Source organism: Balaenoptera borealis (assembly GCF_965194805.1).
Source record: "Balaenoptera borealis genome assembly, contig: HAP1_SCAFFOLD_749, whole genome shotgun sequence".
NCBI lineage: Eukaryota > Metazoa > Chordata > Mammalia > Artiodactyla > Balaenopteridae > Balaenoptera > Balaenoptera borealis.
In genome coordinates, this window is record NW_028123451.1 from 274,720 (window position 1) to 291,609 (window position 16,890).

Below are 16,890 nucleotides of genomic sequence, written 5' to 3' on the forward strand. Positions count from 1 at the left end.
GTGAACCTGTCTTTGTGGGTGGCATTCAGGAAAATGGGAAAGGACACCTCTTGATTATATTGGACAGCAGAGGCCGATCAAGATGGCAGGCAGGGGCAAGAGTTGGTTTTTGTTACCTTTGCCCCTTACTCTAGATAATTCACAATTACCAAAGTGCATATTTACAGCTGAAGCGAGGAAAGTTGTGACTAAGAGAAGGGACCAGTGACTGTCAGTAGCTGTCAAAGTGGCTTTTGGTGAAAATGCCCAGTTTGGTGATCATGTAAACCAGGTGGTCATGGTGATATTGCTGGTAGCAATCTTAGCAAACAGTGTAACAGCAGATAAGGAATTTGAAATGAATAGAAGTACTTTTGGAAGTTGCAGAAACTAAAGTGACGTTGACCAACACTATCATCAGTCTTTAAACTGGTCCCTTGAAGGAAGGAAAATTTGTAATCGTGAACACCATCCCTGCCATGATGGCAGCTGAAATTTTCTCAGAATCTGCAACTGAGCTGACTGGGGCTCTGGTTCCAGGTACAACATCCGAGAACATGCAGGGAAACGTGTGGGTGTTCATAGACATTGAGCCCAGGAGCATTGGCGGCACTGTCCAGCTATGAAGAAACTAATTCTAAACGCTTTTCTGTGTAGAACGGAGAATCACCAGGAGTTATGTTTATAATAGGCTGCTTTTGTTTATGATCTTTGGGAGTTGGAAAGCATTACAACAAAGTGTTTAATACACATTTGTTTCATCCCTCTGCTGTTGACTACTATTTGTAATGGTCTCATTTTGAGTCTGAATTGAAAAATTGCTGTCTATCAGCTTTTCCTTAAAACTTTCTAACATCTCTGTGTCTTGTTAAATATATATTTCCCTTCAAAAGAGTAAGTTAAACTGAGCAGCTGCTGTTCAGACAGTTTGCTGCGCCTGTAAGTGGTAGGCTCTTCAGCCACCTAGCCATTTAAAAACAGCAAAAAACACAGAAGATGCATATTCTGTAGGCATAATGCTTTTCTTCAGTGATTAAAGCTCTATGAATAGACATGTTAATCCTATGAAGTACTGTATTTCCACACAATTAAAATGTATTAGTGGAGAAAATATAAAAGGGATAGTGAAGTGCATTTATTCCTGTAGTAAATTAAGTCCTGATTAGCTGATTATCAAAACATTATCTGGTTTACATTTCTATAGACTTCTGGCCGTATGAACAGGAAATGAATTTTGGAAGTAGGTTCAGTTAGGTTTAAAGTTCAACAAATGAGAAACCTCATTTCTGCTCATACTCTGCTCTCCATACAGGAGAACATGGAGCATTTGTTGATTTATCCAATGGATAAAATGTTAACACTTTAAAACCAGGAAACCAAATGTATTGTCAAATAAGCCACTTGCATGTTTGTTTGGGTATTTATCATTATTATATAATCAACTCTCTAAAGTGATTGCTGTGGAAAGTGGTAAGATTTACTCTAATTTTATATTTATTTACTTAAACATTTGGCAAGCAAATGGCTGGATGTGGTCATAGAGCAGAAGCCTGCTCCCAGCACTCTACTTTCCCACTTCATTGAATTCGCCCTCTGTGGGCGTGTGCAGTCTGTCCTGGCAAGGGGCGGTAGGTCTGAACATTCTGGGCTGCTCTCCTAACACCGGGGGAAACAACTGCTCTATCAGAGGTCGTATCGTAAAGTGGGTTTAGTCTAGCTGAGACATAATCTTACTGCCTTCCTAAGCTTAAAAAGTGCATCCTGTCCTGTCATGGTGACGACAACTCACCCTAGTAAGGTTTTAAGGTGAACAAAAACTTGCATTATGCCCTTTGACACAGCCCCATGCACGGGGTGGGGGTGGGGGGATTCCCTTTCCCATCGAATGTAGCTTATTTATTTATTTACTTGAGATGAATCCTTGTTGCCTCAAGAGTTTTCCCCCCTCAGAGATAATAGCAGTGGCTCTCGATGGATCCATTTTGTTGCCGTGGTGATGTGCCCACTCCTTTTGTTGGCTCGTCTCTACTTCAGTAAGCCCCTTCCTGTCATCAGCCCGGTGAAAATGTCTGCAAGTTCTTCAGAGCTAATAAACAGCATACATCATTCCTTTCATCTGATCACTATAGCGGGGCCTTGTGAGTGAGTGTGGAGCATGAATCGTACAGCTGCACTAATGGAACTCTGAAGAATGAGCCCCTGAGTCAGCAGCATGAGTGCATAAGAGGGCCATAACCTCTTCCCCCTTGTCCCAGACTCAAAGTGCTGGGACGCAGAAAGGACCACAAATAGCTGTACCTTGTTTGAACATTAGGGTATTAATCCAGCTGGGTAGCCATTATTTGTTTCAAAACAGTATTTAGAGCCATCCTAGTAGCTCAGAATGGTATTTTTGAAGATAGCCCAGTTGACTAAAATTGTCCTGTGTTGGTTTTGTCTTCTCCTCCTCCCCCAGGAATGAGATGGAAAGGCACTTCCTGGAGCTACTTCAGTTGAATAATATTCATGTTCCTTTCAGAGTGTATGCCAAATACTACTTTGACCTTCGCTCCTTAGCAGATGACAACAACCTGAATGTTCTATTCACTCCTCTTAGCAAAGAAAGAGCACAGAACTTACAGGTAAGGCTGTGAAATCACTAACTGGGGTTTTCTGTCAGCCACCGAAGCCACATCTGTAGCTAAATTATATTAAGCAGTGATTAGGAAAATGGAAAGCTGTTAACAGTTTGAAGAGCTTATTGACCCGTTGGCATCATATTTCCTGTGTCTTTTATGGTTTATACAGGGATCCCACATTATAAAAAAAAAAATTGTCTCTTCTGTAACCATAATTCAGAATACTTTAAATCATATTTAATCTGTTCTTAATGGTTTTCCATTTGAACCTCTACACTTACATATAACCATACATGAATAATTTCTTAAAATTGTATCCCTAATCATATGTACCTACATAATCTACTTACCACTCTTAACTGTCTTTTTTTTTTTTTAATAATTGATGTTTTGGACTATTTCTACTGTCTTGATATTTTTAATAAATAAAGAAATGTATTTATTTATTTATGGCTGCATTGGGTCTTCGCTGCTGCACGCGGGCTTTCTCTAGCTGCGGCGGGCGGGGGCTGCTCTTCATTGCGGTGCGCAGGCTTCTCATTGCAGTGGCTGCCCTTGTTGCAGAGCACGGGCTCTAGAGCGCAGGGTCAGTAGTTGTGGCGCACGGGCTTAGTTGCTCCTCGGCATGTGGGATCTTCCCGGACCAGGGCTCAAACCCGTGTCCCCTGCATTGGCAGGCGGATTCTTAACCACTGCGCCACCAGGGAATTCCCTCTTAACTGTTTTTTACTCAGCTTGCAGTTCATGTGTGTGTGTGTGTGTGTGTGTGTGTGTGTGTGTGTGTGTGTATGTGTATCACAGTTCAGTCCCATGAGTTTATTAGACAAAGCATCCGTGGCTAACCTGAGAGACCTATACTTGGAAGGTATAATGTGGATTCAGATACTGGCTGTAGAAAGTACATGAGTTTTTAATATAAATGGTAACGTACATGGAACAAAGTAATACTTATGGCTTATGATTTTTGGTGGGTATACAGCAAAATTCACAACTGAAATGAACACATTTAAAATTGATACTTTCTGTGGTACCTTGGTGGTACTTTAGAATAAGATGTTTTTCTACCATAATTTATGTGCAAGTGAAATAGCACCTTTCAGAGCTTGTCATTAGACCTCTCCTACCTTCAGCACATACCTACCTGATTAAAATTTTCTTAGAGTATGTAATAACTAATGAAAACTGAATAGAAGTTGAATAGCTGAGTAAACACTGATTTTGCCCAAGTGTATGTCCATTACGTTTAAGGATCACGCGTGTAGGTAACAGATGATATTGCTATTAGGAGCCTATCATTAGGAACCCAATTTTTAAGTAACTCTAAGTTATTAGGGCAAGTTACCCCTTGCCCCAGCAATCTAATCATAGCCCTTAAAGGTTATTACCTTAGGGAATTGTCAGTTAGTGTAGATATCAGCTATCCAAAGTAGCAGTAACTATGAACTATCTAAACGAATGTAGATGTGTGGCTTATCAATGATGCTTTTTTTGTTTTTTTAAGGTCCGAACATTTTTTTTTCCCCCTAATTATACCTATGTTCTACCTGATTGACTCTCCTAGGCCATTTCCAGATTGTGTGACGACGAATACAAAGACGTGTGTAGAGCTGCTATGAGAAGGTCTTTCAGCGCTGATCATTTCATTGGTATTCGGCGCTCCAATGCCATCCTCTCTTAAGGGAGAAGTGAGGGGTTGTAACATCATAAACCCCTCGAAACAAGGACTGGAGAAGTATCACCTCTCCTGCTCAGAAACCAGCAAAGTTAGTATTTTCACCTTAAAGAAAGACATTGAATTCAAGAGACTCATGGACAAGCGAAGATTATGCTCATAGGAAAGAACGGGACCTCGTCAATGTAACACGCTCTTCTGTCCTTTTTATTGTAAACAGAGTTACAAAAACCACTCCAAAGCTAAAAGCTCCCAATCCATGCACAGATATCTGCTCCCAATCCACACACAGATATCTGATAGCTGTAAACTATGTGAGGTTTTTTAATTAATAGCTTAAATTTTTAGACTTTAAAGACACTAACTATATAACTTCTATGTTTTTCTTGACTCACTGTCCCATAATGCTGCATATTCCTTTAGAATCAGTGCAGTATTACCATCAAAAAATGGGACTCCAAAAAAAAAAGAAAAAAACAAAAAAAAAACAAAAAAACAAAAAAAAACAAAAAAAGAAAAAAAAACAAAAAAAAACAAAAAAAACAAAAAAAACAAAAAAAGAAAAAAAAACAAAAAAACAAAAAAAAAGAAAAAAAAACAAAAAAAAAAGAAAAAAAAAAAACAAAAAAAAAAGAAAAAAAAAAAAAAAAATCATAGGACTCCTAACAACTCATAAAGCCAAACTTCGGAACAGACTGTCGTAGCATCGTTAGGTTTTGCAGGGTTCTTCCTCCCTACTATATCATTGAAGCTGCTAGTCATTATTGGCAATCAATTTAATCCAAAAAGCTGCTGAATAACACGTCATCCAAATTCTTTGCAGGCAGTACTTATTAGCATATTAGCATGTTTGCGATCATAAACAGAGAAAGAAAAAAAAAACAAAAAAAAACAAAAAAAAAAAAACAAAAAAAAAAAAACAAAAAAAAACAAAAAACAAAAAAAAAGAAAAAAAAACAAAAAAAAAACATGGGACTCCTAACAACTCATAAAGCCAAACTTCGGAACAGACTGTCGCAGCATCGTTAGGTTTTGCAGGGTTCTTCCTCCCTACTATATCATTGAAGCTGCTAGTCATTATTGGCAATCAATTTAAACCAAAAAGCTGCTGAATAACACATGTCATCCAAATTCTTTGCAGGCAGTACTTATTAGCGTATTAGCATGTTTGCGATCATAAACAGAGAAAGAAAAAAAAACAAAAAAAAAACATGGGACTCCTAACAACTCATAAAGCCAAACTTCGGAACAGACTGTCGTAGCATCGTTAGGTTTTGCAGGGTTCTTCCTCCCTACTATATCATTGAAGCTGCTAGTCATTATTGGCAATCAATTTAAACCAAAAAGCTGCTGAATAACACATGTCATCCAAATTCTTTGCAGGCAGTACTTATTAGCGTATTAGCATGTTTGCGATCATAAACAGAGAAAGAAAAAAAAAACAAAAAAAAAAACATGGGACTCCTAACAACTCATAAAGCCAAACTTCGGAACAGACTGTCGTAGCATCGTTAGGTTTTGCAGGGTTCTTCCTCCCTACTATATCATTGAAGCTGCTAGTCATTATTGGCAATCAATTTAAACCAAAAAGCTGCTGAATAACACATGTCATCCAAATTCTTTGCAGGCAGTACTTATTAGCATATTAGCATGTTTGCGATCATAAACAGAGAAAGAAAAAAAAAACAAAAAAAAAACATGGGACTCCTAACAACTCATAAAGCCAAACTTCGGAACAGACTGTCGCAGCATCGTTAGGTTTTGCAGGGTTCTTCCTCCCTACTATATCATTGAAGCTGCTAGTCATTATTGGCAATCAATTTAAACCAAAAAGCTGCTGAATAACACATGTCATCCAAATTCTTTGCAGGCAGTACTTATTAGCGTATTAGCATGTTTGCGATCATAAACAGAGAAAGAAAAAAAAAACAAAAAAAAAACATGGGACTCCTAACAACTCATAAAGCCAAACTTCGGAACAGATTGTCGTAGCATCGTTAGGTTTTGCAGGGTTCTTCCTCCCTACTTTATCATTGAAGCTGCTAGTCATTATTGGCAATCAATTTAAACCAAAAAGCTGCTGAATAACACATGTCATCCAAATTCTTTGCAGGCAGTACTTATTAGCGTATTAGCATGTTTGCGATCATAAACAGAGAAAGAAAAAAAAACAAAAAAAAAACATGGGACTCCTAACAACTCATAAAGCCAAACTTCGGAACAGACTGTCGTAGCATCGTTAGGTTTTGCAGGGTTCTTCCTCCCTACTATATCATTGAAGCTGCTAGTCATTATTGGCAATCAATTTAAACCAAAAAGCTGCTGAATAACACATGTCATCCAAATTCTTTGCAGGCAGTACTTATTAGCGTATTAGCATGTTTGCGATCATAAACAGAGAAAGTAGGTTATTTCCTTCTGTTGGGTCTGTGCTGCATTTCTTGTTAACTATAATGGTGCTTCTGATTTTGTGATGATTTTCCTCTTTGTTATATACTTGTATTAAAGGATATTTTCATAATTCCAGCCAACATGGTGGTCCAGTAATTAACAAGCCGGTGATGAAATAGAAGGTGTCCGAAAAGTCTTACAACAATTTTAAGCTTTAATATAGTGTGCTTAGATACTCCAGAACACTGTCGCAGAAGTATAAATGCTAGACTGGCAAAACATCACTTGAAACTTTAATCGAATTTCTTCTAAACTCATTTACTTTTGTACATTTTAAACATTAAGCTTTTATTTTTTTATTTTTTATTTTTTTAAATTAATTTATTTAATGGCGTGTTGGGTCGTTTCTGTGTGAGGGCTTTCTCTAGTTGTGGCAAGCGGGGGCCACTCTTCATCGCGGTGCGCGGGCCTCTCACTGTCACAGGCTCTCTTGTTGGGGACACAGGTTCGAGCCCTGGCTTGGGAAGGCCCGTGAGCCACAATTACTGAGCCTGCGCGTCTGGAGCCTGTGCTCCGCAACAAGAGAGGCCGCGATAATGAGAGGCCCGCACACCGCGATGAAGAGTGGCCCCCACTTGCCACAACTAGGGAAAGCCCTCGCACAGAAACGAAGACCCAACACAGCCATAAATAAATAAATACATAAATTTTAAAAAATAAAAAGTAAAACAATAAACGCTTAACGTTTAAAATTTACAAAACTAAATGAGTTTAGAAGAAATTCGATTAAACTTTCAAATGATGTTTTGTAAGTTTGTGGCATTTATACTTCTACAAGTATCAAAGCTTAAAATTGCACTAAGACTTGAGGGGATACCTCCCCTCCTCTTTTTAAAATAGTCCTTTGCAAGGCTGGGCTGCTTACCTGCTTGATCACTTAAGTTTCTTTTTTCTAGATTTGGTAAAGGAATTATGAACAACAGTGTTAATTCACATGTAATAAATTGAAAGGAACTGGACCCTAATAGTAGGGACAGGAGAGCAAGTGATACGAAACAGCTTTTCTATCCTGTGTGTTAACCTGGCTGTAGGTGTCTCACTTCAAGTTCTATTTAAGAGGAAGCATATAAACCTTAGGAACCCTTACCTCAGGCTTTAAAAGGCAGGGAGGTCCAGTAATCAGTCTTTTTGGAGATTGGTAACGATGTCACCTAAACTCGAAATATTAAAAAAAAAAAAAAAAAAGTGTTCTCAACTATGTGAAATCTTTCTCCTCCTACCTTCTCAAATGTAATCCTAGGAATTTTGCCTGTAAACAAAGCATTTCTGGGCCAGAAGTACTTTCTCTCTTTATAGCAAGGCTTCACATTATACTGAGTGCTGCAGGTTCCATCATTTTTAAGGGACAGAGACATAAATGATACATTATGGTATATAAAATACTACAATCTACCACCTCAAAAAATATTGTTTATGGAGTTTGGAGCTTGGAAATTCAAGTACTGATTGCAGTTTTATTTTGAAAAGAATGCTACAACTTATGTGGTTTTTCTTCCTCATGTTTATATTAAAAGAAAAGCTAATAAACTCTGTTTTAATGAAAATATATGGCTACTGTGTTTGTAACACTTCTCACTATTCACATAACATTACAACTCTGCCTAACTCAAATGTTTTCAGTCAGCTCTGATAGTCGGGCCTTAAAGCATTTTCAAACTAACCATTCATAAGTTGTTTTGCCTTTAGTTAAGATGTAGACATTTATTTCTTCAGCTTACGCTCTTTTCAACCTGAAGATAATCTAGTACACTTAAAATCACTGGCTACAGTGCTCAGTGGCATAATGCATTAGATGGCATTTTTGAATTGTTTGTTATGGTGCCAAGATGGAAATGCACATTGAAAGATAAAAGTAGGTAAATACACAGAGAAAGGAATTACAGGAATACTGTAGAATCAGAACTTGTTGTTTGAGGGTTTCAAGCAATTGAACAGGAAAGAAAATGGAAGAACAGGAAGCAGTAGAATTGTGGTTGCTGTTAAGAGGGTGACTTTTAAACAAGCCACGTAATTTGACTTTAACATGCTATTTCACTTAACATTCAGTTGGAAATATACCAGATCTCTAAAGTTTCTTTTAGACCCTAGCCACTGCACTTGAGCAATATTCCATCAGTCCTGATAGTATTGCCGTAGTATTTCATCCACCTTAGTTACCTTCCTGAGGTCACATCTTTAACTTTGTTCTTGTTAAGTTGCTGATGAGGAGAAATGATCTGATTTAGTACAGAAGGGAAAAGAAATCTATCACAAGTCACTGTTTATATCAATAGTTTGCACCGCGTAGTAATATGCCAGTTACTAAGCAGAAATGCTGACATATCTCGAGTGGTCGAAGGTTTAAAAAAAAAAAATTGGGGGTAGGAACATTGGGCATGACTGTAGCTTCAAGAACAAGTTGGTAGAATAAGGGGAATCGCTAAAAATTGCTTTTCCCCTTCAGCTTTCATTCTAGAGGCAATACAGCCATTTTAATAAATGGGAAGTTGAGGCAACTTAAGGTAAAAATTTAAACATCACAAAGTAGGTTCTCCAACAAATATGGGGCATGGAAACTAGTTATTAAGAGGGTGGCAACTATGGCATTTTTTTCCAGATTTTTATACCGAGGAAGGGTTGGTTCCCTAAAGTAGTAAGACTATAAAAGGATATCTGACTACCTGAACTCAAATTTTACTTTTTCGCTTTTTAAAAAAAATGATTTTTCTCTATTGGAATACTGACATCTGTGCAATTTTAACTCTGGTATACCGTGAACTGAACTTTATTCTTTACAAGGAAAAGACAAAAGTTTGAAATGTATGTTTGAACCAAATTAAATTGCCATTTTTGTATGTTAAATTCATGTGGTTGACCCTAAGACAACTTCTTAGGGCCCAGTGTTTCTGGTTAAGAGAAATTTTTTCCACCCTGTATCAGATTCCATCATGACCCTATTCTTTCACATTTACTCCTAATGTACCCTGTATGCCCATTATTGAAATTCAACAGCACTAAATCCTAGTTTTACAACAGGTCAAATTTCATTTCTTAGTTTTCCCATTCTATAAAATATACCATTCCTTGATTTTTGAAAAATGCTGAAGCCAGTATTTACTGGAAAACAATTCACTCTGTATTCAGGTTATGCAATGTTTTTGGAAATGTTTACCTATAGCGTGTAGGTTAGCTAAAATCTTTCATCACCCAAGACTTCTCTCTAACCACATGTAAAATGACTACGACTGTTCCCTCACCCAGAAGCCGCATTCTTGAGTATAGAGCTATTTGGTAAAGCACTTGACAGCTGGTAGGGGCTCTCCCAGGGGTAAGTGCTAATTTCTATGCAGAATCTGTAGATTACACCCAGCATCTATCAAGTTAAGGATTAGATCACCTAAAATCTTAACTGTTAGCCACTCACCAGCCTGGCCAGCCTGACACCGTGCCAGCAAGAATACAAAAGATCTAGGAGCCCTTCAGAGACACCTGGTCCCTTGTACACAGGTGCAATCTGTTTGGCTTCTGAGGCAATTTCCACTAGTCCATTTTAAATGGGTTTGGCAGATGAGATAACATGTACTTCATGTGAAAGAAATGTTATGAATACCGGTTTATGGTTTAGGATCTCTAACATGCAGAAAGAACCAGGAAAGTGAAGTAGTATAGAAATTAAGAGAAATCCAGAGTCAAATGAAGAGGTTAATGTTCTTAAAAAAAAAAAAAAAAAGGAACAGGTTAGGTGATTACTTAACTGCTGTGAGGGCAGCTAAATAATTTGAATGTGATTAGAGAAAGTCAGTGACAGCCTCAGGACCTAAGGTCCTCAAGAATATGTCGATCTCTACTTCAAGACCTCAAATTACTCTGCTAGCTTTTTCTTACAACATCTATTCCTTCATCTTACCGTTCTCAATTCTACTGACCTTTACTTCTAGCTCCCCAGATGGTGGCCCTTTATCTCCTCACTGTGGGAACCGACTCTTCCAAACGCAGGGCATCAGTGTTTTGTCCACCTCCCACTGCCCTCTCTCAACAAGGTCATCTCAGCTTCACCCTTTGACTCTCTGCTCGTGTCCAATGTGGCAGTGCTTGATGTTGGTTACTACTATGAGCCATTTCTAAAACACTATCACCAGGTTCCAGGAAATACAGGATTTATATGGCTCACGGGCTAACTGGCCCCTTGTAATCCCCTTTAATCAACTACTTGAGCCCTCCTGTGTTCCCACAAAGTAGGTGTTCCCAATTTGCTGCACTCACTCCCCTGATCTGCCCACAACCCTAGATGTATCTCCTCAGGCTAGGCAGCAACCCCACCTTCCAAACTCCAAAACTCATTTCATCTGGCATTAGGAATAGATGCCTCACTTCTTAAGGTAACCCCTCTCATCTAAGGGAGAGGATTCCATCCCAACTCTTCAAATCAAATTTCTATATCCAACACCCCCACCACCAGGATGGTGGTGAGGATGGGGCAATTTGACCTTCCTCAGCCCTTGACATGTCCTAGTGTTTCTCAAGATGTGGTCTCCAGACCACCTGCCTCTCATGGGCTGAAAGTCCCTGTAAGAAATGAAGCTTCTCTAAATGCAATGTGGAATCCTAGAACAGATAAAGAACATCAGTGGAAAATCTGGTGAAATCCAAATGAAGTCTGGAGTTAACAGTAGTGCGTTAATGTTGACTTCTTAGTTTAACAAATGTGCTATGATAATATGTTAGTATTAGGGCAAAATGGATATATCTTTGCAACTTTTCTGTAAACCTAAAATAATTCTAAAAGTTTACTAAAACAGAACAAAAAGACCTAATTCTGGGATCCCAAATTAATCTCAATTCCTGGAGCTGAAGCCTGGGAATCTACATTTCTAATAGGAACCCCAAATGATTCTTATGCAGACACAAATTTGAAAACTAGTCTTTCAATTCCCTTTCCATTCCATGCCTGAATGGCTGCTTCCTCCTTGTTTTACTTACCTTAACCTGATTGAATCTTTTAGATCCTCTCAACCCTAAAATATAAGTACTATCATTATCCCCCTTTCACAGATGAGAAAGTACTCAGATGCAGGACACAAGTGAAGTACTAAGAGCTTAAGTAATTTGTTCAGGATCAACAGCCCATGAATGATGGAGCTGGGAGTTGAATCCCTAATCAGTCTAGCTCCCAAATCTATGCACAGAACCATTCTACTTCCTCTCATTCTGTTGCACGTAAGAGCTCTGTAACTAAATCACTAAAAGAAGCATTATTACCTATTTCTCCAACTTCCTAAGTCCAACAGTGCCCCCCTTTTCCACTGGGGGGAATGAACAATGAGAAAGCATTGGGAAGATGTGCCAACTAGAGACCTGTACGGGTAAGGCACAGTGGCTCTTGCACCAGGATCCAGCTCAACTGCTGTATTTTCTCTTCTCCCAAATGCCCTAACATGTACCAATCTAATAATGCTCATAGTACTCACTTTGATGCTAAATTAATTATCTCAGGTTTACTAAGCATCTGTCCAGATTGTCAGGGAAGTGCCAACTCTAAATCAATTTACAGTTGGCCCTCCGTATCCACAGGTTCTGCATCAGTGGATTCAACCAACCATGGACTGAAAATATTTAGGGAAAAAAATTTCAGAAAGTTACAGAAAGCAAAACTTGAATTTGCTGCACACCACCAACCATTTGCATTATATTTACAACTACTTACTTAGGATTTGTACTTGGTGTTATAAGTAATCTAGACATGACTTAAAGTATAAAGGAGGGTGCGGGGGAAGATGGGAGGATTGTGCGTAGGTTATATGTAAATACTGCACCGTTTTCTATAAGGGACTTGAGCATCCATGGATTTTGGTATGGGGTGGCACGGGGGGGGAGGGAGACGACTGGAACCAATTACCCACAAATACAGAGGGAGAACCATATATCCTCTTATCTTATCTGGGTTCCCTGACTTGTATTTAGACCTTAATACAAAGTTGTGGATCTAACTGCTGAATGATGAAGTTTTGGGAGTTTCTGACTGCAAACCAGACACACACAACAACAGCAGCACTTCTAGCCAAATTGCTTCAGTACAGAGTATAGATGGAGGGTTGATAAAATAGAACACAATCTCAGGTAATGTCTCTGTTCTTATGTGTGTTTTCCTTCATTTCTTCAAGTGAATCATGAAACAATCACAGGATCAGCAGGAGAAACCTATGAAGTATATTCAGGTAAAACATGTTTTCATTAGTTCTCCTTCTGGTGATTGGAATTTCTTTGATTTTATTATCAATAAAAACGTTGCCACTTATATTCAAAGTACATCCGAGAAATCGGATCATGAAGTTAGAATGCACATACCTCCTTCAGATACTCTTAGAAAACAGTGTCTCTCCATGAAAGCATGAGAAAAATACTTGTACAGCATCTTATTTGCTTTACCATTGCTTTAATGCACTTTAAAATTTATCTACAGTAATTGGGAACAAAGAAACAAAAATAGACATTTCTTTGTTTTTCATAAATAACTACTCTCCAGAGTTGATAAAAATCTCAAAGCATTATTTTAACTTCCCACAAATATAATACATACAATTTTTTTTTTCTGAAATAATAAGGTCAGCAAATTAAGTATCTTGACACTAATATAACCACGTACAACTGCTATTCTACTGACTTCCAGGAACAAAACAAAAACAGAAAACTTCTTATCAAGGTGCTCTGGGTTTCCTTTTGCTAGTGTTAGGGATCTGGAATTATAATCACCTGCCAGTAATAATTTTATAGATTCTAGTTGATTGTCTACAAAGAAAATATCGCTGGCTCTGCTTTGAGAGTTCTGGGTTTGACGTGACACTGACAATACCGCGTGGGACAGGCACTACACACACGTGGAAGTCAGAAAAAGCGCTGAACGCCCTGGACTCGCACTACTGACGCAGGATGTGCCTCGCTCGGCTCAGTAATAGAGTCACCTGCACCAGACCCGAATCAACAGTCACTAAATCTCTCGTATAGATAATAGATATTATTTAGATACACACCCACAACACATACACACTATACATACAGTTTGGAACAACATGAAGTAATATTGTCTTCAAATGATGTACCACAGACTGAAATAAATCCTGTAACTGTCATCAAGCTGCTAGAAGCTTTTGAGAGTTCTGAGCCAGGTTACTTAGTTACTTTCATCCTGCCTACCCTTCATTCACCCTGCTTTAATGTCTTGGTAGCTTTTTCTTTCAAAACCACCCTCCTCAACCCAGGCGTATTTCTTTCCCAGGATCACTTGATCGGACTTTGGAGGCAAGAAAGGGCATGCAGGGGGAGCAGGAAATCCTCAGCCACTGTACCTCACACCTGCCTAGATTTGTGATGTTCTCTGTCCTGTTGGCCACATTCGGTGTTAGAAAGCAGTTATTCAAAGCTTTGTCCCTCCTACCCCCCTTGGTCTTTCTGTAGAGCACAAAAGTGAAAGAAGCCTCTTTAGCAGGGGTAGCAGTTCATTAAAATATACAACTACATTTCCTAGCTCTGGGGTTCCCATTCTGTACTTGAGACTGCAGGTCACGGATGCTGTTATTAAGGTGCGGTGTGGGATCCATGAGGTTTTCTCCTGGCAGCCGGTGTCAGGATTAGTGCAGCCCTAGCCCAGGAGGAAACGGCCTAATGAATACCAACTTGGAAACAGTGGTGTCAGCACGTTACTTAAGCTTGTACATTGCTCACAATTACACACAACACACACACAGGCTTATCACTGGAAATGACTACGAGAAAACAAGACAAAGGTTTGCAAGGATAAACCAATAAGGCACCAAGAATACTTATTTTCAGCCAATTTAGACAACTTCAAAGTGTGAGGTTAATAATAGAAATGAAAATGACTTCCTAAGTCTTATCAACTGATTTACTGAGAGGTCACATATTAGTTCCTTCTAAATCTTTACCCCCTAATCTGTGATGGGAGACGTTGCTTACAATTGAACCATGAAAGGGACAGCCCAAAAGCTGTACATGTGAAACTAAACTGGGCCTTAAATCCTCACTAAAATCACAGAGCTGGCTGTGAAGAAGCTGCTAAACCACCCCACAACCTTCCATTTTATAATTGTTTTCATGAGTGTGGATTGTTTGCCTAATAAAAATAAAAATCAGAAGAAAACAGCATATGAGATGGAAATAGGGGGCGACCATAAATAGATGGGCTTCTCTGCCCTGGGTAGCGGGAGGGGTGGCTGAGGTAAGACTTGAGGGAAGCAGGTGGGCTTCATCTTTGAGGGAAGGGAGGGGGAGAGCAGCGGTGAGAACAGAGGCTGAAAACAGAGGCAGCTCTGAGAGTTGGCCTGGACCTAGACCTCCAAATGCATTACCTGTATTGCCTCTCCTTGGCTTAGTATCCTTTGTCTTAACTGTCTTTTTTTTTTTTTTTTTTTAAAGTAAATTGGTTGTTCTTTTTAGGTTTGGTATGTTGCCAAAATGAAAAATAGTTGTTTTAACAGGAAGAATTAAATCACTTCAACCACATCATCCCACGACTTTTAGATACATTCTGCATCATCTTTACACTCCTCCACAAAAAAAAAAAAAAAGGAAGAGGACAAACCCAAATTAGGCACAATGACCTAAGGCAGCAGAATAATCTATGTACTTTCTGGGAAGACATGTTAACTGAGGGAAGAGGTCAAGGTGATCAGAAAAGTTCCTCATTTGAAAAACAAGAGAGGAACTGGCCCTCAGGCAGGGGATCTATTTCAAGGTTCTAAGAAGCTTCTGAACAAGTAGAGGAATTAGATGTGCAAAAAGTTCTGGAGCTCTGTGTACAAGGTTTTGTCGAATATACTGAAATTTTGATTCAGAGGATGAGTGTGTAAGAGCAGTGCATTTTTATAAACGTGAATAGCTTCTGAAAGTCCATGAAAACTATAACACCAGGCTTCTTTCCACCAGCAAAGTGCTTAAATACACTATGGAAACTATACACTTGTTTACTTAATATCCATAATGTAAAAACTGACCTGGGCTTAAATCTGACTTTTCCAACTTTGGTATAAATGAAGCGCAAATCCCTACACTTGCTGTTTTTCTAGGGAGACATCCTCAAATTTTAATTGTTTTTGCCATTTTAGCTTCTTAAATTTAGTCCCCACTCAGTCCTGGTCACTGGTATTCTGCTGGCCAATGCACTGTCACCCCCTTCCCCAGTAATGGCCTCACACTCTTCTTGAATGAATGGTTAAATAGATTAGGAAAGCAAACGGAATTTTTAACAGTAAAGTATGTATGCGTGGTGTGTGTACGTGTGTATTCATCAATACATAGGCTTTCATATATAAATGAGGGAATGGTTCAACAGATTAGAAAAGCAAACAGAATTCTCTAACAGTAAAGTGTGTGCTCATCACTATATAGGCTTTCTCAGAAGAGGAGGAAGAGAAAAATATATTGAGGTGGGGGGGGGGGAACAGCTTTCCTTTTGCTACACTGATCCATGTTTTAAAAGCTTATGCAAGGGTGTTATGGGTCTCATTTGTTTTCAGAGGCCGCAGAGAGCAGTGTCTCGATGCTTTTGGAATATCTGGCTGTAATCTAGTCCAAAGTCCAGGGACACTTATTTTCCCCCATCGCTGCCAGTGTTTGTTCACAGGACTGCATGGTGCGCGCCCGCCGCCGCGTCCCGCCCGCCGCTCTTCTCCTCCCCTGCAGGGGGATCCGCGCTCCAGCGGACTCCTGGGGGCGGTGGCGGTTCTCCCGGGACGCGCCGGGCTCCGCTCCTCCCCCGCGCTCTAGCACCCTTTGGCCCACCTCCGGCGGGTATTGAACTGCGCGCGGCGGCGGCGGCGGCGGCGGCGGCGGCCGCGCTGGCCGCAGTGGAGTCACGGCCTCGGACTGACTGGCCTCTCCCGCCCAGCCTGGGTCACCTGCTTCTAATGCCCGCCGGGAGGCTCCGCCCCGGCCCCGCCCCTTCGCGCTGGGGCTCGGTTGGTGGGCCGCCCCGCCACGCTCTCCGCGCGTCCCCGCCCACTGCCCCGCGGGCTCAGCCTCTCCCCAGGCGCCCTCCGGCCCCGCCTGGAGCTGGCAGCCGAGGAGCGTGGGCCAATCGCCGGCCGGGAAGCTATGGGGGGGCGGGGCGAATGCTAATCACGCCTTCTTGAGACCCGGAGCGGGAAACCCTAGCTAGAAGTCCCTCCTGAGTTCTCT

General features: G+C 40.1%; 1 long non-coding RNA gene across 1 annotated transcript; it reads left to right on the top strand.

Annotated features, from left to right (window-relative positions):
- Positions 1–1,384: 1,384 nt before the first annotated feature.
- On the top strand, positions 1,385–4,641 carry LOC309621591. The gene is made up of 2 exons (XR_014240111.1): positions 1,385–2,600; positions 4,159–4,641. It is a non-coding gene; the product is annotated as an uncharacterized lncRNA (long non-coding RNA).
- The last annotated feature ends 12,249 nt before the right edge of the window (positions 4,642–16,890 follow it).